The sequence below is a fragment of the Sciurus carolinensis genome, chromosome 19 (assembly GCF_902686445.1).
Source record: "Sciurus carolinensis chromosome 19, mSciCar1.2, whole genome shotgun sequence".
NCBI classification, from domain to species: Eukaryota; Metazoa; Chordata; class Mammalia; order Rodentia; family Sciuridae; genus Sciurus; species Sciurus carolinensis.
In genome coordinates, this window is record NC_062231.1 from 22,074,739 (window position 1) to 22,101,118 (window position 26,380).

Consider the following 26,380-nt stretch of genomic DNA (forward strand, 5'->3'; position numbering starts at 1 on the left):
AAAAGTTAGATAGTAGACACTGATGAAGAAAGAATTTAAAAATCAGAGGAGGACTCTGAGGAATTTTCCTGCCAAGTAAAATGGAGATGTGAAGAAAAAAATATCAAATGGTACTCAACGTTCTGGATAGAAGAATTAATTGTTCAAAATATGTCTAATTTGATATGCAGAAAAATGACAAGAGAAAAATATTTTGAGCATTGATGTTCAAATAAATAAGAAGAATTTTCTAAAACTGAAAAAAAGAAATGGGTGCTCAGATTGAAAAGTAGAAAAATCCCAGGAGAAAGACTAACAATGAATGCATACTTGGACATCATCATAAAATAGAGGAATTCTATAAAAATATCCTAAAAGCAAACTGAAAAAAATACCACAAGAACGAAAGGATAACAGTTTCACTAAGGGCAGATGAAAATGTGCTATTCACATTTATTATTCATAGGTATTTGTCAGAAATAAATATTACCTGCAATAAGAAAGAGTAGAAAATAAGGAAATAATAAAAGAAGTGAGGGGGAAAAATATACAGCCAACTGGGAATTCCAAACCTGGTTTATATTGTTCTAAAAATATTGGCAAAATCGATATTTAATGATAAAGATTAGAGTATATGCCATAAAGAGAATATGCTCAAATGAATATTGGAGGCATAAAATGAACTGAAACTCCAAGAAAGGAGGATACTAGATGCAATGGTGAAAAACACTAGTAAATACACAGAAAAATTTACGTGAGTCATGTCTTTATTATTAAATATGACAAAACCATTTTCTAACCGGAAGAAAAATCAAGTTGAACTCAAAAACCATACACACAGAGGAATAATGTGGAACTTGGATGGTACCCTCAGAGCTGAAGACTTGCAGGTTGTATTTGGGAATGTTGTTAAATTTGGCTTCACTGTGTCAAAATTTTAAGGAAGCCGATTAAAAAGAGAAATAGAAGAAAAAAACCCAGATAATCCTGAGGAAGAGAGGAATAAAGAAAAAAAGTTCCCCCAGTGAAGGCTGCAAAGTATGCAGAAATAAAACACTTAACAGCAGAAAGAAGATGAAAATTATTTCAAGAGCTCAAAGAAATACAGATACATTCAATTTCCTTGTTAAAAGAAGAAAAGAAAATCAGACTAAAACATAGAGGTATAGGCTACTAGGAGGAGATACACCTGGAATGGAGCATTAAAACAAGAGCAGAAAGGAAGCTTCAGCCACCTGTTGATTTTTAAAAAGCAGGCATTGCAATATAATATTGCATCACATAAACACTATGCTAAAAAGCATTAATGAGATTAAAGAGAGAATCATGCCAGTATGAGCAAATGATCCATGCAGCAGATCAGCAGCAATCCAAATCCCCTTTGTGAACAGCCACTACCCAGGGTCACAAAACAGGTTCCTTGTGATGCAAAACCACAAAGAGCTGCCCCTTCAACCCGCTTTCTCTTCCCTTTCTTTATAGCATCTGACATGACTGTATTATGTCACCTCCAGTGAACACCACGCGCGGTATTCCAGGGAACATAAATCTCTTATTTACCACCGCTAACAGCAGTCCTAACATAGATTCTGCCGCATTAATTGGTTCCTTCTAAACCATTTTTGAGAACAAATGGTTCTCAAGTCTCCTCTTAATCTGGCCATAGGGCAGAACATAATCCCTTCCATTATCCCCAGGAAAAAAAAAAAGCATAAAGCAGTCATTGGATCAAACGGAGCAATTCATGTAGACATTTTTTCCCATAATTAAGATTAAATATTTCTGCAGATCATTAGAATTGATAATACACTTCTCAGAATAAGGCACTTACTCTTTATATTCTACCACCACGATTTTAAGTTTCCAAAGTTAAAAAAAAAAAATTTTTTTTCCCTTCAATGTTACTGAAAGGGACGAAAAAATCATAAATAAAAAAAATGGGGGATAACTGAAGAGCACATTTTTAGGCACCAGCTTAAGCCGCCGTCAGAAGCACATGCAGAGAATATTCTAGCAGAAGGTCACCGGTGTGTGTCTTCTGTGTCCTAACATCTCACTCCTGGTACGTTAATGCTGTTCTCCGCTCAGGTAATGTTACCTCTGTCCACGATCAAGAGAAACACGGGGAATAAAAATTATGTTTCCCCAGTAAGTATTCCCCTGCTCTATCCAGGGTCCCCAAGGAGCTGATTAAATTCATTAAGTGCTAACAGAAATTCTAGCCCTTCTCTTCTTTCTGGCCAAGATGCCATCAAGAGAGAAGTCAGCCCTGGTAGAGGAGAGCTGCCAACCATCTAATGTTATAGTCTAATATTTACAACCAAATGACACTCATTACAAAGGGTCAATTATGGGGGGCCTATTTCCTAGCCGGCACCAGAGCAAGCATTTGGCATTTACTTCCCTATCCCCCCAGATGGCTATTTCTATCCCTGTTTTTCGGTTTTAGGAGCGTAAGCTTAGACAGGTAGTCACGGAAGGATTTAAATATGGACCATCTCTGTTTGACCTCATCGCTCCTGACCTTTGCTTAGAACCAAGAATCCTGACAATTAGCAAGGAGATTTGCCCTTTGGTTTTGGAGGGCAGATAAGTCTGAAGAGGGAAGAGGACCATCTGCCCCGACGTGAACAAAAGATTGCTTATTCTGTCATCTCCCCTGGGTGCCAGAGTTAAGAACGTTTTCTTCCTGAAACTTCATTTTCTTACTTATTACCTTACTAATCCAGGGACCGTAAAATATACCATTCCGGGACAACCCAGTGTTTCCTAGTGCACTCACCATGTTGTATGATCAGCACTACTAATTCTAGAATGATTTCACCACCCCCAAAAGATGATAAGCAGTCACTGCCTGTTGCTTCTCCCCTTGCGTACCAACCACTGAACCGCTTTGTCTAATTCTGCCCATTCTGATAATCCACACTCACAGAAATCTGCAGTAAGCTACTTCCTGTACAGGACTTCTTTATAATATTTTCAAGGTTCATCCATGTTAGAGTATGGATGGGTACCTGCTGTATTTTAATTGTTAATTCTGTCTAGCAAAGGATACAAAGTATTTGTACCAGTCCAGAGAAGAATGAACTTCTCTCTTTTGTTCTCTCCGTGTGCAGGCTAGACTAAATTTGGTGATACTAACAAAGTAAGCTAACACTAGGCAAACCCATGAAGAATAAGATTGTCCCACTTTTTCAGAGAGTGGGGGAGAGTCTCAGAGAGGACAGGTTATCATTTGCTCAAATATTAGATCAGGAGCTCAAGCACAGGCTTTGAACATGAAGACAAAATTTTTGTGACCAAATTTAGCTGATGGATCTATGACAGGAGGAACCTGTGGGGTTTTACAGACCCCCCACACAGAGGGGCTGAGCAGAGTACCCACCTTCCATCAGTCCATCTGTCTTCCTTTAGCTGAAGACCCTGAACTCAGGAGCTGGGTGGGCCATACAGACACCAAGTGACATTGGGTAATGAACTGGAGGAGGCCGGGGCAGGAGGCTGCTGCTTGGTTCAGCCTTTCTCCATCCAGGAATGAAGGCCAAGGGTACAAAGACCCTCTGATATCTTTTGAGATATTCTGGAAACCCACCATCATTTGATATGAAATCTCCTCATTTCTAAATGTTGGCAACCGATTCACCTTTGCTGATTTTTAAAATTAAAAGTTAAAGAAGCATAAATGTGTAAATCAAAAAAACAACTGGGGGCTGTGTTATCTCACAGGCCACCATGTTTTCCAGCCAGCAAGTTGTCAGGATCCTCTTTCTAGGGCCAAAGGAGGATCGTAAAACTGAGGAATCCTGACGTTCTGCATTTTCAGTTTTAATTCTGGAAATGACCAACAACCTAAGCTTTAGGACCCAGAAATCACAATAGGGAAGGTCTCATGCAATCCCACATTCTTTCCATGGAGAACTGCTGAGGATACTCCTTGGGCACATACTGCTGGATTCCTAAAATACCATGCTAAACTGGATGATGGGATTCCTGGCTTCCCAAGTCTACAGGGGAAGAGTGAGATAATTAAGCAAGCAACGACGGCATAGTGCAATCATTGTGTTGGAACGGGAGGAAAGTCTCATCCAGATAGAAGGAACCGGAGACGTCCTCCTGGAGCGAGTCTGGAACCCGCAACGGAAAGAACTGATCGAAGGGAGTTGGGAGACGTGGCAGGAGAACAGATTCTCACAGGAGACAGAATTAGAAAACACAAGGGGGAAATAAGGCCTCTTTGAAGGATGGAAAGAATTTCAAGTAAGGGAACCTATGTTGGAACATGGTGGAAAATGGAGAAAAATCAATCAGATGATGCTGAAACTTTTGAAGCTGAAAAACCAACCCAAGGACAGTAGGGGACAATAAGACACATCGGGGTAGTGGTGATAGGATCAGATACAGGAAGGTCACTGCGACTTCACGGGGTGGGCTGCGTTGTCAGCAGACAGGTTGAAGGAGGAAAAAATAGGAGTTAATGGCATGTTTCAGGACACTCAGAATATCTTGGTATATTGTCCTACCATGAGAAACAGGTCTGCCCCTCTGAAAGAACAGAGCTGGAACACCTTCCACTGACCTGTCATTTGACCCCAAATGAATGAATACACCCAGTCAAGACGGAGGGAGTTCCAGGTCAGAAGAGTCGAACAGCCCTGGAGACTTGAGATTGACAAATGGTTATTGTCTTTATCCACAGAATGTTGGGGTGGTTTGTTACAGAGAAATAATTAACTGGTAAAGAGCAAAAAATACTCGCTCAATATTGACTTACAAAAACTATCTGAAGAATCAAGTAATAGCATATTACTACTTTGAATATCTGAGAGTCTGGGTCATGCATTAATGTTTACCCAATGACATTCATCTCTGCACTGAATATGTGATTATTTGATTTCTTTTTTGGGGGGAAGGGTACCAGGGATTGAACTCAGTGGCACTTGACCCCTGAGCCACATCCGCAGTCCTGATTTGTATTTTATTGAGAGACAGGGTCTCACTGAGTTGCTGAGGCTGGCTTTGAACTCGGGATCCTCCTGCCTCAGCCTCCCAACCCACTGGGATTATAAGCGTGTGCCTATATGCTGGTAAAATGCTTTAAAATAGGCAATATTTTATTTTGTGTATAACAATGGATTGAGACCTTTCACCGCTCTACCCAATGTTAGCTCTTTGCCCCATAAATACCTAGTTAGTCATACTTAATGCCAAGTCACTCAACACACATTTAAGAGCTAGATATTGTTACAGGTAAATTACACAACCCCAAAAGATATGGCTGAAACTCTAATGCCTAGCATCTGTGAATATCACCATACTTGGAAAAAGAGTCTTTGCAGATATAATTAAGATGAAGTCACACTGGATTATCTTGGGTCCTAATCCATGACAGGACTCTATAAGAGGATAGGAATTTGGACACACACACATACAGGGAGGATTCCATGTGAACACAGGGGCAGAGATTTGAGTGATGTACTCAAGAGTCAGGGAACACCAAAATTTGCCAACCGTCACATTCAACGAGACACAGCAAGCAGGATTCTTCCTCCAGAAAGCCTTCAGAGTTCAGCCTGCCTGACACTCGGATTTAGGACTTCAAATCTCCAGAACAGTGAAAGAACACAATTTTGTTGTGCTAAGTCACCCAATTTTGGGAAACCTGTTCGAACAGCCTTAGGAAACTAAAAGAGGTACCGATTTTACTTTCTTAGATACATCTTTTATTAAGCAAAAATTGGCTCTGAAGGTAGGCAGGGAGGTACCCTGCTCACATTTTGATTCTTAAAAAGCTTCACCTCTAAGACCCAAATACTGATAAGTCCTAGTGCACATAACATTTGTGCGGCGTTTGCTGCTAAAGCATCCTGTCCTGTACAATTATTTGGCAAAAGTGCAACATCCTTTATTTCCAATACACTTTCTACGATGCCAAATTCTAAAGTTTTTGAATTACCGAATGAATCAGGATCACAGAAAACCTACCTCAAGTCTCTTCTCCAGAGAAGTGAGAAGGGGTCTGTTTTCTCATTTCAGGGATTAATTTATGTACCTTCACTACCTTCATTAACTTCGACACTCATAAAGACATCAAAACGATCTCAGGCTATCACTCTGTAAGGATAGGTTCTCTACGTTTCCATAGAAACAAAGGATGCTAATCAAAGTACATGTAAGGAAAACCTTCCCTTGCGGGAAGCTTACCTTTCAGGACAGCCCTTGGAGACAACATGCCGTGATTCCTAAAAGACAAACAGGAATGTGCAAATAAATACATTTTTTATTTCAAGACAGGGTTCTATGTAGCTGATGCTTAACAATTATCTTTCCATTCTAAAGTTCAAGTAGGAGATGAAAATCAGATACACTTGGTGTGGATTCCCAGTTGGATAGAACTGCCTAGGTTAGGAGCCAGGATGCTCTGTTTGCCTCTGACTAGCCAAGTGACTTTTGACAAAGCAATGTACACCTCCTCACTTCTTTGTAGTGCAATGTCTTTAGGAGCCTGAGATACTTAGTGCTACTTAGGGTCAGTAAAATTATTTCCTAAGATGGTATATTAGAAGTGTTTTAAAATAATAAAAACTGAACAATGAACTAGGAAATGTCCTCAAGGATTTTTTTTTTTTTTTTTGCACATGCATATGTAAAATGAAGGTAGAAACAGAAACAAAAAAGGATTCTTCATATAAATACAACATCTCTTCTCTCAAAGCTACCATGTTAAATTTTAATTGTGAAAAAATGTTTACCTCAATGTTTTTCCTGATTAAATAAACTTGTTTTTCTTTCTCAAGAAAGTATACACTTGATTTTACTAAGAATAAATGTACATAATTATATCTTCTTGTTTATATGGGTGTATCATCTAACAAAGTCTCTGCCATAGAGAATTTTAATTCTGAGTAAATTAGTTGGTGCATTTATTTTACTTATTGAGAAGAAAGTTTTATATAGATATGTAGACAGATCAGCCACTCAGAAGTATCTTTAATTATACAAATGTTGAAAGGAAAAACTCCTTACACTTAATAGATTGAACAGAGTTGATCTGAGCAAAGTAAAAACCTTATTCATGCTAATCAGGTAAGTCCTACCACCAGAACAACACAACTTAACTGCTACAGCCCTGTCAGTTAGTCAGCCAAGTGGGTATAGCTTAACTAGTTAGTTTACAGCTTAACAGGCTCTGGTGCCTGATGCAGCTACAAGAGCTTTGAGTAAACTCTGTACTGATTTGTTTTTCTGAGCTCACTATACATGCTCAGGTGAAAACCATACCCTCTTCCAAAATCTTACTTAACACGTCTACTTTGACTTATATTTAAATGTAATGTAATTACTTGGGATAGAAATGATAATATTCTTGACTAGCCTTACATACATCATCAATTAAGTACATGCCTTCTCCCGCTGGTAAGCAAAATAATTCATCTTTATATTTAACACCCAACTCCCAGAACTATAAGGATAGTGAACACCCAGAAGGTAAGGACCCAAGGCGTAATGCTTCATATTGTGAACATATTCAGAAATGCTATCTTTCTTTTCCTGTCCTTCCTTACATATTCCAAAAACATAATGTTCCACAAAAATGATTATGGCAAATGTAAAGAAGAATTTCTTATGGAATATGGAAAATCCTATATTCAAGTTCAGTCTGCATCACAAATACATCACCATCTGCTGCATTTTAATGTGGTCAGTCACCAGCTGGATGGGTGTTGGCATTAAAAGTTCAGTGTGCATCTTAAAGCTTGATTTTCCTTCTTACATTAAGGACAAGCACCATGTGAAACCAAAGCTCTGTTTATAGCTTTGGCACCATTTCTGTCTATTGCCTCTATCCCTGACAGCAATGAAATCAGGATTATCTTAAAGGCGCGGGTCTAAATTTCTCCTCATAGAAAGAAGGTGAAGGTTGCATCTTCGGTACCATGATACACATTTGAAATGAAAACATAATGCATGACTTTATTTCATTAAAGTAATTTCTTATTTTTCATTTGAAAGCCCACGCTCTGGCATAAGGTGCCTAGGATGGGGTACTGGTTCTGTTATTTACTTGCTACCTGATCTTGAGCAATCCTTTGATATGAACCCCAATTGTACCTCTGAATCAGAGGCATTATGTATCCTCAAAAAAATTATTGCCATTCCTAAATTGACCACTCCATTTTAAAAATCCAGGTTAAGTATCCAGTGTACCTTAGTTAAACTGGTAACAGATACTAGTAGGAGAAATATTGGTAAAAGAGTAAACTTCCACTGTTTTCAGCCACTCCCCGTCTCCAAAAAGAAAAAGAAGAGATATTGGTGAGCGATTCTCACACTCTATGGATGGTCTCATGAATGACGAAGGTAGATAGAAAAAGCAGTGTCCACTCCTAAAGAAAACACACATTCCCAAACACTCGCCCAGGATGTAAAACATTACTCAATTTACCCCTTAGAATTTTGCAATTCCTTGCACAGGGAATCCTGGTCCAGAGAACTTACCTGTTAGGTGGGTCCATGTATCCATCAAGAATATAGTTAGCAGATTAGTTAGCTGCCATGCAGCAAAAAGCAATGCTGAAGAGAAGGGCAAACAGGAAGGAAGGGCAAAGTGGACCATCTGAGGAGGCTGGGCTGGGTCCCCTTGCAGACTAGGCCTCTCCTATAGCTCCTGGGAAGATCTGCCCCACGCACTGAGTGATTCCACCTAATTGGCTGCAGCTACAGAATCACCAATCCACTCCTGATTGGCAGAGAGCCAGCAAAATTCCCTCTCCTGGAAATTCTGAAGAGCCAGTTTGGTAGTTCCAGGCAGGGCAAGTTGGAATTTCTGTCCCTGAAGCCAGTCTGTTGAGAAAGCTCATCAGAGCAAACCAGAACTGAGGCACACCCTGACCCCTGACTCCCGGATTGGAAAAAGGGTGGAAAAAGCGAGAAGTCACGGAATCTCCCGACTTTTTAAGTCAAGTCCCAGTAAGATCGGATGAGGTCTGACTTGGCCTGTTGCTTGTTGGCACCATTTCTGTCTATTGCCTCTATCCGTGACTGCAATGAAATCAGGATTATCTCAAAGATGCGGGTCTAAATTTCTCCTCATAGAAAGAAGGTGAAGGTTGCATCTTCGGTGCCATGATACACATTTGAAATGAAAACATAATGCATGACTTTATTTCATTAAAATAATTTCTTATTTTTCGTTTGAGAGCCCACGCTCTGGCATAAGGTGCCTAGGATGGGGTACTGGTTCTGTTATTTACTTGCTACCTGATCTTGAGCAATCCTTTGATATGAACCCCAATTGTACCTCTGAATCAGAGGCATTATGTATCCTCAAAAAAATTATTGCCATCTTCCTAGCCAGCTATCGTTCTGCTGCCCGTGCTTTCAATAGCGCCCCTCACTTGAAACGAGCTGAAGGTTTTGTGTTACAGCTCAGTTGTTGAGAGAGCATGAACTCACTCCAGGCGAGCTTACTGCGACTCCTGCGGAGACAGGGCTCTGCCAAAAGACACTGAGAGGAACATGCGGGTCAACAAATAAACAAACCGAATAAATCACTCCACCAGACCAACAACCTGAGTTGTTGGAACCTAGCTCTAGAAATTCTCCTGTCTCATAAACAGGAGACCCCGACCACTGTTCCTGTACGGTCGCAGTCTAAGAGCTTTTCACGTTTTTTTAAATTTTTATTTATTTTATTTTTGCGGCGGGCACTTTATTGCTAGCTACATGCCCAGTCCAATTTTTTAAATTTTTATTTATTTATTTTTAAGACAGGGTGTCTCTAAGTTTCTGAGGCTGGTCCTGAAGTTTCCGATCCTCCTGCCTCAGCCTCCTGAGTCACTGGGATTACTGTGACTCTTAATTTTTTTAATAAAAATAAAAATAAATGAATTATTTTAATTAAAAAAAAAAGTATTTACTAAAAGGAAAAAACAAAAACAAGGTCCCTGACCTCACAGGGCTTACCATCAAAAGGAAAATCTTTCTGCCAACTCTCTTCACCCCCAACAAAATCCATCAAAAGGGATAAAAGAGTATTATTGCTCTTGAAAGAATTCTTTTACCAAACCCAAGGTATCTCAGGATCCCAATGGGTCTTAGACTCCTCTGACACCTGTTTTGTACAGCCTAAGTTCCTAGCTTGCTGCCAATCATGACGATCATCAGTGTTCGCTCCCACCTCAAGAGACATATACCTTCTATGGTGGGGCTTGTGCACCTGACTCTGTGGTCTTCAACTTGAAGTTGACGCAGCTGACATAACCTGGTCTAAAACAGGTGCCCCTTAAATGTGCTCTGTCTGTGGCTCTAATCCCAAGGTAAGATAAAGTTCATGCTACAAAAATAAATTCCATTTCAAGGTCTATTTTTGTGACTGTTCTTTAAGGGGTATTTCTAATGATGCTTAGACGGGGATTGAGACGTTTCTCATTTAAAAGTAAGAATTGCATTTATACCTCATTGGAAAAAAATGTCAATGAGTTATGTTCATATTACAGGAAAAGTGATGTATTAAAACTTCCCATCTGAGATGTACCCGTAAGAAAAGAGATGAATCAGATGGACACCCAATTTGGTTCCTTGAAGGGGGATAAAAACACGGGATTTCTTCTTACATGGGGAGACGCTGCAGAGGCTGGTAGCCTCCCTTGGGGAGGCCACAGGTAAGACTTTCATTTCACTCACCTTCTTTAAGCTCGGCTTCCTTGTGCATATAAAGAGCCTCCTGATTGTACTTCCACCCCGTGTGGCTGTTGTGAGGAGAGATCCAGATGACCCGTGGAAGGAACAGTGCCCAGCTCACAACAGTCACAAAAGGAAGAACAGTAGCCATCATTAATAAATTAATTTTTGAAATCAGGTAAAATGTATTCATTTTTCTATCCTTACCTCCACATCTTTTATCTGCTGTTAGACTAGTTCTGAGTTGTGGCTAAGCTTTAGTTATGGCTTTGATGATGAACTCCCCAAAAAATCACATGTGGAGGATGCACGGGAAATGGGGGGGGGTGTCAATGGATAAGGGGATGACCCTCCCTGTGTTCTGAACTGGTTTCTGAACGTCCCCACACATCACCTGTGGTTAACATAAGCACAGTGGTTATGTGATAACACAAAAGAGCCAGAAACCAGGGCGTAAATGCTGAGCTCCTGAGCTAATGGCGAGCAGAAAAGAGGCAGCAGCTGGCCGGGCCAGGGTCAAAAGGAGGATTTTACTCCTGGGAGCCCCCCGTCCTGATCCAGACCCCTTCCACATCCTTCAGAGCCAACAGGTGTGTGGGTTATTTATTCAGAACGAAATCAACCCTGCCCCAGGGACAGGTAAGAAGATGGAGATGATGCTGGTGAGCGTGCTGGAGAAACAGATGAGAGCTGTCGGGTCCCTGGAGTCCCCCAGGTCCGGCACACGGGGCTGGGAGGCGGGGGAGAGAGCGGCCTGCCCTGCCCTCGGGGCTCAGACTGTACATGCGTTCCAACATGCGACCACAGAGCCCCGCCAGCTACAGATCTCGCCTAACTGTGCCTCATCACCCGGCACGGTATGCCTTAAAGAGTCAGCGGGCCCTGAGGACAGGTTTAAATCCAAAATTTACCACTTAACTGAGCCTCAAAACTGTGATCCCCAGTAGTCTCCGTCTCCTCAGCTGTGACACTGAACCAACGCTAACCACCTTGAACGACTCATGTGAATAAAAACAAAATGATAGTACATATGAAAACAATCTGGCCAGTAGCAGGTATTTAATAAATAGTATCGATCATTGTTAACATGATTGGGACAGGAACGGACAGCATGAGAGGAGAGGGAGAGTCGCCATTCAATAACCATTTATGCTCTAAAGGGCCAGCGTATTTAAAGAGCTTCTTATATGGAGCCTATTTGGCTTAAGTTATTGATGACATTTTCCATCACTGAATCAGCAGGTATTTCTCCTGGGTATTTACTTCCTTCTCAGGTATTTAAAGCCCAACCTAAATTCTCTGTGGGAGGGAAAGGTCATGTAGACATTAAATTATCCATGTTGATTTCTAGAATTTCCATTAGCTTTGCCTGACATAATTCAGTCTTCACATCAGGGTTATTAAACTAATTCTAAGCAAGAGATTACATCTCCATGCATTTCTGAACGGCAAGACAAGCAAACAAATGGTCATTTGATTCTCTTATCATGATCACGAGGAATGATATCAACCACAGAGATCACTAATGGGTTCCCCCCAACACAAAGTAAACCAACAGTGCAACATGATACATCACGGGCTTCCCAGTTATTAAGAGGTAATCACAACCTTGGGACTTTCGCTGGGTACAAAAGTGGCACGGTCAGAATATGATTATCTCTGGATAACAAGGGTCCCCGCCGTTCCCACAGAGTGAGGAAAAAGTCTTTACCATCGGGAAAATGTGTATTTATTTTACTGAACCATAAAGCTGACAATTTAAGCTAATGAACAGTGGCTCTCCCTGAGATGAACTGGGCAGAGAGGCGGAGGTTTCCCACCAAGGTTACACAGACGCCCTGGCCTCGCACTGTCGGCCACCACGAAGAGCCACACTTCTCTGGAGGACCATTTCTAGGGTCCTGCCTACCAGATAAACAGGGCTGGAAGGTGCCTTGGAGGCTGGAGAGCCACGAATCCAAGGCAGGAAGGGAACTGAGCCTTGCGATGGGAATGCCTTAGGCTACCCGTCACCCCTAAGGTGGAGCCTCCCAGGTGGTCCTGATGTCACATAAGGAGGGACCTCATTAGGGCCGCTGGAGACGGATGCTCCAGTCAGCTTGAGGTCCCAGGAGAACGGCCAGTGACAACAATGTGAGGAACGGTGGGGTGTGGTTTAGACTTTGCAGAGCTGGAGAAATTAACAACCAGGAGTCTTTACCAGTGTCCTCCCAGACAGGAAGGAAAAAAATAACCTCTTACACTCAAGACGAGAATTTAGATGAATGGATAAAGAAACTGTGGTATATATACACAATGGAATATTACTCAGCCATAAAGAATAATACCATTATGGCATTTGCAGGCAAATGGATGAAATTGGAGAATATCATGCTAAGTGAGATAAGCCAATCGCAAAAAACCAAAGGACGAATGATCTCGCTGATAAGCAGATGATGACACATAATGGGGGGTGGGAGGGGGACAAAAATGGAGGAAGGAGGGACTGTATAGAGGGAAAAGAGGGGTGGGAGGGGTGGGGGGAAGGAAAAAATAACAATGAATCAAGCCCCATTACCCTATGTAAATGTATGATTACACAAATGGTATGCCTCTACTTCATGTACAAACAGAAACAACTTGTATCCCATTTGTTTACAATAAAAATTAATTTAAAAAAAAAGACGAGAATTTATTCAGTTAGAGAAATGGAGACACTTCAGATGACTCAAAATAGTGTTTTTCTCTGATCTCCCCAACGCAGAGAAGATGAGTCTGTTTTGTAATCAAGGAAATGGGTGAATCAAAATTCCCTTCAGTTCTGGGGAAAACTAAACTCCACGCTGAGTGGAAAGCAGCCCGAAAATATAAAACTGTCCCTGTCTGTATGTCTAGTGGAGGCCGAGACATAAATTCCTTAAATAACAAGGTGACTCAGCTCTCTGTTTCTGATTTTCAGGAAGCGTCTCCAGAATGCACCTGAGGTTGGCATAGAACAGGGTATTCAGAAGGCCATCAGTCCAGAGTTTCCATCAGACATCAGAAGGGGCAACGATGACCATCGACACCTGCCCAAGGGAACCCTGAACCCCCTTCTTACCAGGCGGCCCACAAGCTGTCCTCCCCGGCCTTTCCTCTGAGTTCCCCTCTACCAAGAGATCCTAGAGGAGCCCATGGGCCTGGTTCTCTTGGCTGGTGGGCAGCACCAGTCTGTTTTTTAAGCATTGTCTTGGTGACATAGCATGTCACTATGTGCACGGGCTGATGTCAACTATTCTGATATCTCACTATTTGCAGAGTCACTTACATAACCTAAAGGATGGGAGAGAACGCGTGGTTTCCCAAAGGGTCTACCAGAGACACAACTTGACTTTGGTTATGGTGTGGACGTGAGGTGTTCCCCAAAAGTTCAGGTGTGAGATAATGTAAGACAATGCTTCGAGGTCACACGATTGGGTTATGAGAGCCTTAACCCCAATACTGGATGACTCCCCTGATAGGGATTAACTGAGTGGTAACTGAAGGTGGGTGGGTGTTGCGAGCAGGAAGAGAGGAATCGAGTTTGGTTCCAACAAGTGGATTTTATTCATGCAGTGCACACCCAACCTAACATTCCTAATGACAGCAAGTCACAAATACATGGAAGATTCCCTCCCTTGTTCACCTGGAGTCCAATCCCCATGGACTGACTCAGTGCAACGTCTCTTAGTCAAGAGGTCAGTCAATAAGACGAGGGGATTCTGCTCAGCCGGAGCCTCTCTCAGCCCCTCGGGTGTCTTTGGCTGGCCTTGGGTGTCAGATAAGCTGGAGGCTGGGTGGTAGTCATTGCTGCGGGAGAGGTGGTCAGTCGTCTGGCCTCGGTGACGACGGTCGATCAGCAATCAGTGATAGTGTGGACAGCAGCCGGGGCAGTCAAGAGACAGAGCGACGTGGAGTCCTCTGGTCACGCTGCTGCTGACAGCTTGCTCCAAAAGTCCAAAAGGGGTTTAAGTAGCGATTTTCAGCCAGTCATGCTCTGGTCTTCATGGATAAAGACCAGAACACGACTAGACCAGGAGCCGCCACTCAGATCATAGATCAAAGTTCATATGGGCATTGCTTAGGAGTGTCATCCTGCCACACAGCAAGTGTGTCACCAGGTGCCTTCATGATTTTAGTTTTACAAATCCAGGCAAACACCAAATACCGCTTATTCTTACTACATAACACACAACTATAGCAATTCCTATTATTTCCTTGTCTCATTGCAGTAGGGTGTGGCTGGAGGAGGTGGGTCACTGAGACCCTGCCACTGGGTATATATTTGTTGAGCTAAGCTTAGTGTCTCTCTTTGTCTCTTTGCTTCCTGATCATCAGGTCCTGAACCACTTTCCTCCACCACAGAGGCCCAGAGAAAAGGGAGTCAGCTGTCTAGGGACTGGGACATCTGAAACCGTGAATCCCCAAATAAACTTTTCCTCTTCTAATTGCTCCTTGTCAGGTCTTTTGGTCACAGCAACGAAGAAGTTGACTAAAACAACTTTGTAAAAGGTTACATGAGTCCAGAGACTAATAACCACCATAGTATAATATTCATGGAACTGTACTTGGCATTTGGACCCACAAGTTATTATCCTCAAAAAAAAAAATTCAGTCTTTGAAGGTGTGGAGAGGTGTCATCAGTTTTAATTCTCTACAAGAAAAAAGCACCGAAAGTTCTACTGGGCTACTCCAGCGATGATCAACCAGAGGCAACTCTTCAACTGTCTGCAGGTATTTCTGATTGTCATGATTGATGGGCAGATGGGGTCTGTCACTGGTATCCTGTGGTAGATGACAAGAATGTACCTACACACCTTATAGTGCAAAGCAAATGCTGAGCACACTTATTCAACTCACAGTTAAATGACTTGGACCCGTAGCTGCCTTGCGGCTCCCCACTTCAATCCCTCAATGCCCCGCCAAAGTACTTGAGCTGTCTTTAGAAATCAAGAAAGAAAATCATTCTTTTTTAAAAATCCTGCAGTCCATATCCAGATCCAGAGCTCCTTAAATGTTCATTAAGGAAAATGATCAGGTTAGGCTAACCTAATTCCGCCTTTCCCATTGGGAAATCGTCCGGGAAATGTCAGCCTGTTGGCAATCTGCAAACCCAGAAGATGAAATTTTTCAGGGTTCACCATTATCACCAAAAACAATTGGCACCGTTATAATGACAACCTGTCACTCCATGTTTCCAAGTCATACATTATGCCAATGTTTGATATTCCACAACTGTTTAATGTGTCACACAATGTGACATGATAGAAAAAGATATTGGACATTTCAGGATTTGATATTTCCTGTAAGTGCTTGTCACTGATTTGAGTATTACCAAAAGGGGAAAAAAACACTACCTATATTTCTGTACAAACAGAAGAAAAACAAAATAGAGCGAAAGAATTGCCAAAAAGCAACTGTAGAGTGATAAAGTCCAGGTATTTTCATCTGGGTAATTTCCTACACTGTAAGAAGAAACGCCATCACTAAGTCAACCCTGTCTTCAGGGGTTCACAGACATATCAGGAAACCAGGAGTTAAAACACAGACCAGTCTTCAAGGCTATAAAATTAAGATAAGGCTACAGGAGACGGGAGGTTGGAAAGTCAGTTCAGCCTTCAAGACTATGTGGTCAGCAGAGCTAGCCTGAAGTCGGAACCAAGAAAAATAAGATCATTAAAAGCAAACCTACTGAGGCAGGGCAGTGATCTGCCCTGCTCCGGAACCCAATTAGAGACTTTTCCAGGTGCTAACAGGTAAATGCATCCATGGAATAGCCACTGAAATCACCTGCACCTTTACTTGATTAGCATGGGGAATTCACACCTGCCGTGGAGACTCAGGATGTCTCCACCTCAGTACCCTAAAACTCCGGTTCCCCCTGTGAGAACAGCCAGACCCTGGTTCCTGCCCACACCCTCGGCACCAGACAAGCTGCATACCTTTGTCTTTGGGTTGTGAGAGCCTTAGCCTCATCAGTGCATTTATTCACATGAATGGATTAATCCACATGAATGGATTAGCTGGGTGGTAACCTAGTCAGGCAGGGTGTGGCTGGAGGAGGTGGGTCTTGTCTTTGGGTTATATATTCTGTCCCTGGTGAGCAGAGTGCTCTCTGCTTCCTGATGGCCCTGTCCTGAGCTGTTTCCTCCTCCAGAACCTTCCGCCATGCTGTGCTGCCTCATCTTGGGTCCAGAGCTATGGTGGAGCAGGCTGTCTTTTGGTCACAGCGATGGAAAAGCTAACTAAAACAGTAGGCAAGAGAAACACAGCACAGTTAATTAGATGACAGAATCTGGGTTTGAAAACAAGGATCTCCACTTTCTAGCTGAGTAACCCTCGGGAAACTGCTTATCTTCTGCGTGCCCTGATACAGGAGGCAGGTCCCTATTTCCCTCTGTGGTATTGTGATGTTTAGTAAGGAACCGATTTTGTCTTCCTCCCAGTTCCTAGCAGTTGCTCCTGAAAGCTCTGCTTGGCTCAAGTGAGAAGGGTCTCTTTGTAGGATAATGACATGATGAATGGATAGCCTCAGGCTGGGGACAGACAGGTTGCCAGGGGAAATCAACCCTGTGAGTGTGGGAACTTTTACCTCCACCTGCCACTAGGGGGAGCCGAGGGGCTGAAGGTTGAGTGTATCACCTGTGGCCATGGACTTAATCAATCAGGCCTGTGTAAGGTAGCCTCCACAAAACCCCAAAAGGCCCAGGTTTGGAGAGCTTCCATGTTGCTGGCATGCCCAGAGAAGGCAAGGAAGTTCTCCACTCCTTCCCCCTACCTGACCCTATGTACCTGCCATCTGGTTCTTCATCTGTATCCTTTGTAAGATCCTTTATAATCAACAGTAAATGTAAGTAAATAGCTTTCCCACATACTGGAAGCCACCTTCGTAAATGACTGAGCCCAAGGAGGCGGCTGTGAGAGTCCCCAGCTTATAGCTGTTCGATCATTGGTGTCAGAGATGGTTCCGACTTTGATTGGCATCTGAAGCGGGGGTCAGTCTTGTGGGCCTGAGCCCTTAACCTGCAGGATCGGACAGAAACTCCAGGCAGACAGTGAGAACTGAACTCACTAGGCACGCATCTGTAACCGAGACGTGGGAAAAACCCTACCGGCTCAGAAGACAGAAGTTTGCAATGTTAAGTGTGCGTGGAGAGAGAGAGATTTCATTTTTCCTGGACAGATTAATGGAGCTCTTATGAAGATGAAATGTTTAGTAAGCACTTAGAATGGTAATGGATACACAGCAAGACAATTGATTAATATAAAAAATGCTTCTACGAGGCAGAGGGTACCAGCCCTTTAATAAAAGTGGTAACTAAAAAAATACTCTCGAGTCGGAGTTACTTTTACCAGATATAACTGAGTCCTCAGCGCGAGTTTCTGCACTCTTGTGGACCAGTGCTTTTAAGTTCCCCAAACTCTGCACAGTGAGAGACATCATGAAGTGGGGAGGGAAAGGGACACAGAGCCCGGAACATGGAGGCAGGAATTTGTTCATGGCCATGAGTGATTTATATGTAACCAAAACCACGGTCATAGCTCTGAACTGTAAATTCAACCCTGAAACACAGAAGGACAGGGCAGGTCAGAGTCTTTGAAAATGTGGTCACAGCACGTTTGGTGACACACATTCCTTATGTAGTAAGCATTTTAATTGAAACGGACGTGTACCGGTTGCTCAGGCGGACAGTTAAATATTTGTGTTCATTTTTTCATTTGTGACGAAATTCCCTTCGGCTTGTATTATCGACACATACATACTTCATGTGCAAAATCAGCTTTAACATCCAGAACACTTATGGAAAATATTAACTAGACGGCCGTCGAGGTGGTAGGCAGCTATGTTAGGTAACTCGATTGCATGTGGCTTAGCGACGTGATGTCCCACAAAAGCTCATTTGTGTGGCAATGTGAGAATTATTCAGAGGTGGAACGTTTGGATTGTGAGTTGTGACCTACTTAATGGATGAATCCATTGACATGGATGAACTGGGTGGTAACTGAGGTCAGGTGGCAAGTGGCTGAAGGAGGTGGGTCCCTGGGATGTGCCTTTGGGGTTTATGTTGTGTTCCTAGTGTGTGGAGCTTGCTGCTGTCCCACCCTGGGCTGCTTTCCTCTGTCCATTCCCTTCCGCCATGATTTTCTGCCTCATGTTACGCCCAGAGCTCTGGAGTCGGCCATCAATGCACCGACAGCCCTGAAATTCTGAGCCCCCAGTAAACTTTTCCTCCTCTAACTGTTCTAGTCAGGTCTTTTGGACACAGCTAGGAAAAAGCTGGTCTTAAACAGGGAGAAAAGATTTCTCAGCCATCCTGAGGTCCATGGCTGAAGCCCCCACACAAAAGATGGATAAAGAAGAAAAAAGCAGGTGGGTTTCAGTTTTACAGGCTAGGAGAGACTTCAGGAGGGAGAAACCAAAGACCTAGGGCAAACTGTGTGCTTACTGTGTGTCTGTGCACAAGACGGCTGGAGAAGAAGAGTCTGATCCAACCGTAATAAGCAGGGAGGAATCTAGCCAAGCCTCCATTCCGATTCTTCTTGATGTCCCTATACGACATTCTTCTCCTCTGGGCTTAGGGTAGGGCCCTTCTGAAATGTGGGCGTCTGAGGACTTCCTTTAGAGGAAGGTCAGTCCTGAGGCTTGTTTTGTTTTGTTTTGTTTTGTTTTGATCCTGGAGATTGAACTCAGGGTCACTCGACCACTGAGCCACATCCCCAGCCCTATTTTGTATTTTATTTAGAGACAGGGTCTCACTGAGTTGCTGAGCACCTCGCTTTTGCTGAGGCTGGCTTTGAACTCCCAATCCTCCTGTCTCAGCCTCCTGAGCTGCTGGGATGACAGGTGTGCGTCCCGGCGCCTGGGAGCCCTGAGGTTTTATGGCCTGCTTGGGAGAAGGGGCAAGAGGAGTCCTTTCTAGCTTCCACATCCTCTCGTGTGGAATCCTCAAATGCCAAGCCGCCATATTCTGTCCTAATGGGCTCTGCACACCATCACTGGTGTCTGACACGGGATATTCTGTTGGTGTCATCAGACCAAAGTGCCCAGAATAGGGGAATTTCCAATCTTTTGCTACGAGTATTTATTTATGCTACCAGGAAGAAAGTCACCATACTCAAGCCTGTGCCTCTTTGTCCATGTATATTGTCATTCTTGGTCCTTAAAGACATCTGCACAGTGGTTTTTTTTAGCGTGAAGGACCAATGAAAAATATATGTATATATATATATATATATATATATATTTTTTTTTTTTTTTTTTTTGGCACTGGAGATTGAAGTCAGAAGCACTTAACCATTGAACCACATCCACAGCCCTTTTTATATTTTATTTTGAGACAAGGTCTTGGTAAGTTGCTTAGGACCTCGCTAAGATGCTGAGGCTGGCTTTGAACTTACGATCTTCCTGTCTTAGCCTCCCCACTGCTGGGATTATAGACATACGTCACCTCACCCGGCAAAACAATATATTTTTGAAGAGAAACATATTTGAAACAATATATAAAACAGGAAGCATGACCTGTTTTACTTTTTTTTTCCCCAAAAAGAGCGAGAGACCTGCAAGAGTCCATGTACCACCTGACCTCTAAAACAAATCTAAAAGGAAGTTTAAAGATCAGTGTGCATTTACAATACCGTTGCATATTTTGCTGTTACAGTGAAGAATGAATTAGCAACTAAAAAGCATACGGGGGATGAAAGAAATAATATTTTACAACTTACTGAATTGAGCTACACACACAATAATTTCCAGGATTGATTTCCTGCTCATTTTGAAGCAAATAGCCATCAATTTGGAAATCCTTGCAGAAGAATGTCGAGAAGGCAAATGTTCCCTACCAGTGCGAAATCTCTCTCCCCTCTTTGGAAAGAAACTTAGCACTTTATAGACATACACACGTTCATTCCCAGGGTTCTGTAATAACTGGATGGCATTTCCCTGGATCACTATAAATCAGGTGTGACTCGACTGACCTTCGAGGTTGGCAATGCCACATTTGAAACTCTTGGCATCCTACGTCTTTGCAGCTGGGAAATTGTTTAATGGACAGACGAATACAAAGAAGTCTGGTGAGTAAAAGGATCAGCTTCAGAACTGGAGAGACCGGTTAGACCCCTGGCTACGGCACCTGTCTCTGCAGGACCTGGGCAAAGCACTGCACTTAGGCGAGACCTCTGCTCTTGTCAAGTGGAGACCATCATGGATCCGACGCCCGAGGCCAAGCACATAGCACGAATTCAAAACTAGTGGCAGAGCCACCTATTCCTGCTGCAAGTGAAGCCCTATTCACCCTCTCTGTCCTGGTAAGTGCACTCAGGGGCCAGAATGAATGAGTTCCCAGAGAAAAGAGGTTATAGAAATCATTTCCCAATCTCTACGCTTACAGTTGGTATATGCAAACATGTGTCTTCGGTGGTTTACTTAATCCTGTATATTAGAATTCTCCAGAGAAATGGAATCAGGAGGGAGGGAGAGAGAGAGGCAGAGAGAGAGAGAGAGAGAGAGAGAGAGAATTTGTGTGTGTGTGTAATGACTCATAAGAAACTGGTCACATGATCATGTGAAGGTTAGCAAGTCACAGATCTTCAGGGTAAAGTAAGCAGGTAGGAGACCCAAGAAGGCCAGTGCTGTGGATCTTTTCTGAGTTTGGAGCCTGAGACCCAGGACTTGTGATAGTGACATTCCTGTCCAAAGGCCACAAGCTTGAGACCTGGGAAGTCACTGAGGTAGGAAAAGGCTAGTGCCTGAGTCTGAAGGCAGTAAGGCAGGAGGAATCCAGTCTTTCTGGAAGGCAGGTCAGACTTTCCTCGTAGTCAGACCTTCGACTGATTGGACGAGACCCACCCACATCAGGAAGGGCATCTGGTCACATTCTACTGATCGAAATGTGACACTCATGCAGAAACATCCTCACAGAAACATTCAGAATTGTGTTTGACCAGTATCTGAACACCTTGTGACCCTGTCAAACCGACATAAAATTGACTATCACAAACCCTCAAATATATATAAAAAATATGTATATATGCATCAAGTCATAATCTTCCCAAAAGTAGGCTCAAATACTATAGAAGGAGATGTTCCACCATTTTTGATAGTACATTTCTATTAGGAAAAAATACCATCTACCTCTAATGGTATATTAATATCTCTAGAGTATATACATATATTGTTGTTATTTTATTACATAAATAATAAAATATAAGCATCTTATTAAAAATGCCATCAATATAGAAACAAATGTCCTTACATTGTTGCCTCTGCTTACATAGATGTCTTGCCTGTAATCCAGCGAGTGTACTGACCACCGGTGAGTCTTGTTGAAAAACAGAGGCACCTAAATACAGAAAAGGCATTGAAGTCTTTCAGTGGAGACCATCCATGGCGGGGCCTGAGCTGATGGGATTCCAAGGGGTCTCTGAGGACAGAGATGCTGAAGATCCAACAGCAGGATGGGAAGAACATGAGGAACACCTGGGCATTGAGCTAGGACCACGGTAAGCACAGACACTCTTGAAATTAACTTTCTCTTCAGAAAGAGTACTAAAGAAAGTTTCCGTTGTTTGAGGAAAACCATTGCCTATGATTCTGTTTGCAGGACTGTGGAGCTGGAGGCTGGGGTTGGGTCAGGATCTGAGGAAGGTCAGGAGAACATGGTGAGACCTCATCTATTGTCCTGAGTTTCATCTATGGACACGGGGAAAGGTGGTTTCTCTCCTTTTGGGAGGTAGGCTTGATGTTCTCAGGAAGCCATCTACCCACTTATAGACCGAAGTGGACTGTTATGGTGTGGAGGTGAGGAGTCCCCCAAAAACTCACATGTGAGACAACGCAGGAGAGATGCTTGGGCTTGTGAGCCAGGATTAATCCCCTGAGGGGCTTAACTGAGTGGTAACTGGAGGAGGTGGGCACTGGTGGTGTGGCTTTGGGGTATGTATTGTGTCCGGTAACTGGAGTCCTCTGCTCTGCTGCTTCCTGGTCACCATGTGAGCTGCTTCCCTCTGCCACACGCTCCGCCATGATGCTCAGCCTCACCTGGAGCCCCGAGGAAGGGAGCCAGCCTTCTGTGGATGGAGACCTCTGAAACCGAGAGCCCCTGAATACACCTTTCCTCCTCTGCTGTTGTTCTGATCGGGTCCTTAAGTCACATTTAGCCACAGCAACGCAAAAGCTGACTGACAGAGGAACGGAGCAGGGACGCAAGAGAAAAGGCAAGGGGGGGCACAGCTTGAACCTCAGGATTTGCCAATTACACCGATTAAAACCCAGAGCAAGAGAGTTCTGGCCATCCCCACCGGAAAGGCCCACTTGGGGCTCAAACACAAAACCATATTGTAAGTCGCTTCCTGAAGCCTTTGTCTAGCAGGGCAAAATCTCTGACAGCTGAGTAGATCCCACACACAAAACCTACAGGTGAATGTGCTCGTGTCAACGTGAGTGTGTTTGTGCGTGTGAGCAGATCTCACAAGCAATGGTCTAAGATGCACACCACAGATCCAAGGTCTGGGTATCTTCTCCCTCTTTCCTCTCCCCAAACCCAAGCTGATGTGAGTTAGGTTGAAACCTTGTTCCAAGAATGACATACCAAGCTCCCAAACCCTCAGCTTCCCAACTGCATGTCCTTTCCTACCCCCAACCCCCAGGAAACTGGACCATAAATACCCAGAGACATTTCCTTTCATGCGTGAGGGGGATACGTGTTCGTGGGGTCTAATGGGGAGCAGTCATCAGTAACGCTACTGAACATCGACAGAGCTCTGACAGCCCCAAAGCTCAGCAGGGGAAGGTGGGGAAGCCCTGCTCCGGGAAATAAACGTCCTTTTACCGGGCCCGTCTCCACTGGCACTCTCTGCATTCCACTGCACTCCATGAATGTGCAGAAGCACATCGAAAACATGAAGAAGTCCAGTCTTAAACTTCTGCTACCTTCCAAAGCTCTCTGTGCTGATTTTACGTTGTTCGTACTCAGAAGCAAATTAATTGCAAAGTTCTCAAGTGGCCGACTTGAGGCTAGAGCTAGATACCCCTGAGCACCTGTATGCTTTCTATTTTTCTTTTTAATTTATATCTGCAAATGCCATAACATTACATAAGCCAACCCCCAAAAACCAAAGGCCGAATGTTTTCCCTGATAAGTGGATGATGATACATAACGGGAGTTGGGGGTGAGGAGTGAGAGAAGGATGGAGGGACTTTAGATTACGTAGAGGGAAATGAGAGGGAGGGGGTATGACAGATGGTGGACTGAGACAGACACCATGACCCTGTGTACACGTATGATCACACGAATGGTGTGAATCTACATCATGCACAACCATAGGAACGAAATGATGTACCCCATTTGTGTACAATGAATCAAACTGCAGTCTGTAAAAAACTTTTTAAAAAAATGTTGAAAAAAAGTTTTTAAGTTGTTGATGGACACAGTATTTTAGTTGATTTTTATGTGGTGCTGGGGATCAAACCCAGGGCCTTATGCATGCCAGGCAAGTCCTCTACGGCTGCATCCCAGCCCTGGCCACTGTGGGCTTTCCTAATCAGCAGAGTCGCAATAGAATAGTGGCTTTGATCTCAATCTGTGGGACAGGGAGATGGGGGTGGAGATTGGGGAGCACCAGGGGAATTCAATCTTTTATTTAATTAAGTCATTTATTTATTTTGGTAGCAGGGATTGAACCCAGTAGCATTTAACCACTGAGTGCCCACTCCAGCACTTTTTATTTTTATTAGTTGTTAATTTTTATTTTGAGAAAGGGTCTCTCTCAGTGGCTAAGGGTCTCACTAAGTTACAAAAGTTGCCCTCGAACTTTCGAGCCTCTTGCCTCAGCCTCCCGAGTCACTGAGATTACGCAGGTGTGCACCACCACACCCGGGTAGAAATTTAATTGAAAGGGCAGGCAGACTATTTATTGAGATTCAGAATGTGTTCATTGGGTTTGAGGCACACTCAAAAAGAATGGGTGATTATTTCAACCTGAGCCACGGAAGAAATGGAGGGAATCTGAAAGTCTATGCATATAAAGTTAAAAGAGATTGAAGCAGAAAGGCACTTTAAGGGAACAGTGTGCACTGTCATTGACCGGGTTCTATGAATCTCCACGGGACCATGGCATGCAAAAATGTTCTCCCAGATTCTACCATTTCCATTTATGCTCCCTCTCCTGTCCGATGCTCCCTCCTCAAACCATTACAGTCTGTGCTCCAGTAATAGACTAATGGGGCTTGATTTCCTTACCTGGGCCGGTTTGGATACAAGAGACTTCATCCTGTAAGAATCAAACTTGCAGCAGTGCATGTCTATGAAATTAAAATGGAAGGGACCCGTTCAGGTATGCGCTTGCTGTTATTGACAGTCACTCCAGATCAGTCCGTCCAGAGGCAAAAGGTATTTGGCACAAAAAATACCTTTGCTTATCAAGCTGAGGCCACTGGGATGGAAATTTCAGGCCCAAAGAACAGCAAACTGACACGCACCCCGCATACTCAGGAATCTGAACCTCGGTAATCCCCGGATGACCATTAACCTGAATCCACTAATCAGAGTCTGCAAATTTTTCCCTACTAAAAAGCTCTGATCCATCGAAGAAGTTAAATAAACATAGCTAGTTGCTCAATAAAAGGAGCAGACCTTGCAACCAGCATATTTTATATGACTAGATTTTCAATAAGTTAGAATCTAAATTTTGGCTGAGTGAGAAAAACATATTACAGACAGCCAAAGTAATACAAAATCTGCCATTTTAGCCATTTATGTGACTACTTCAGTGACATTAGTTCATCCACATCATCACTATCCATTCTCCCAAATTTTGATCATCTCCAGCAAAAAAAATAATAATAATAATAATCTGTACCCTTTAAAATAACTCCCCAGTCCCTGGCAAATTCTGTTCTACTTTCTGTTTCTCTGAATTTGACTAAGTTTTATTCTTTTGTGTCTGGCTTGAGATTTCACTTAGCACATGATGTTTTCAAGGACTCTCCACATGGTAGCTGATGTCAAAGTTTCATTCTTTTGTTAAGACTGAGTAATAGTCCCTCACGTGTCTGTATCATGTTTTCTCCACCCTTTTGCCCACGCCCTCCGGGGAGCTGTGCCTACCTTTTGATTCTTCTGAATATTGTCACAAGGGACACTGGTCTATAAGTATCTGTTTGGGTTCTTGCTTTCAGTTTAAAGGTTGCTTCACTTCTTGCTCATCTAAAAGCAAAACCTTCCAGCCAGCAAGGGGTTATAATGTTAATGAAATGATAAAGGGCTATGATAAAAATCAAATAATCAAATGCACATCTTATCACATGATCCTGTGCAACTTTACGGCACAAGCTGAAAATTATTACATACACAGACACTGATACTTTAGGACCTTTAACTTATTTTCCAAAGCAAACAAAACAAATAACTGTGGGTACTGATAATTTTCTCTCTCTTTCTCTCGCTGTGATTTCCAAAACTGCCTGTTCTCTACTATAGATCATTGATGTGGGTTTTAAATAAACAAATATTGGTCTATTCTATAGCACTCACTGTATCTTTGGTTGAGGTAAAACGAATATCTAATCATACATCCTAAGACTCCTTTCTCTTATAAAAGTAACTCGCCAAGTCTCAACACAGTCCTCAACATAATGATTTTGAAATTTATGTGACCCTGAACATCCTTCCTAATCACATCCAGGTATTAATTCCAACGCTTCCCATGCAGAAAGCTGAGGAACTAG

At 43.0% G+C, this 26,380-nt stretch overlaps 1 protein-coding gene across 2 annotated transcripts in view; it reads right to left on the reverse strand.

Moving 5' to 3' along the window:
* Window positions 1-26,380, reverse strand: part of Cntn4 (contactin 4) — a 968,730-nt gene that overhangs the window by 715,017 nt on the left and 227,333 nt on the right. For both annotated transcript variants that reach the window (XM_047534796.1, XM_047534794.1), the window contains exon 3: window positions 6,181-6,218. The gene's annotated coding sequence lies outside the window, so the exon portion shown is untranslated. The remainder of the gene's footprint in view (window positions 1-6,180; window positions 6,219-26,380) is intronic.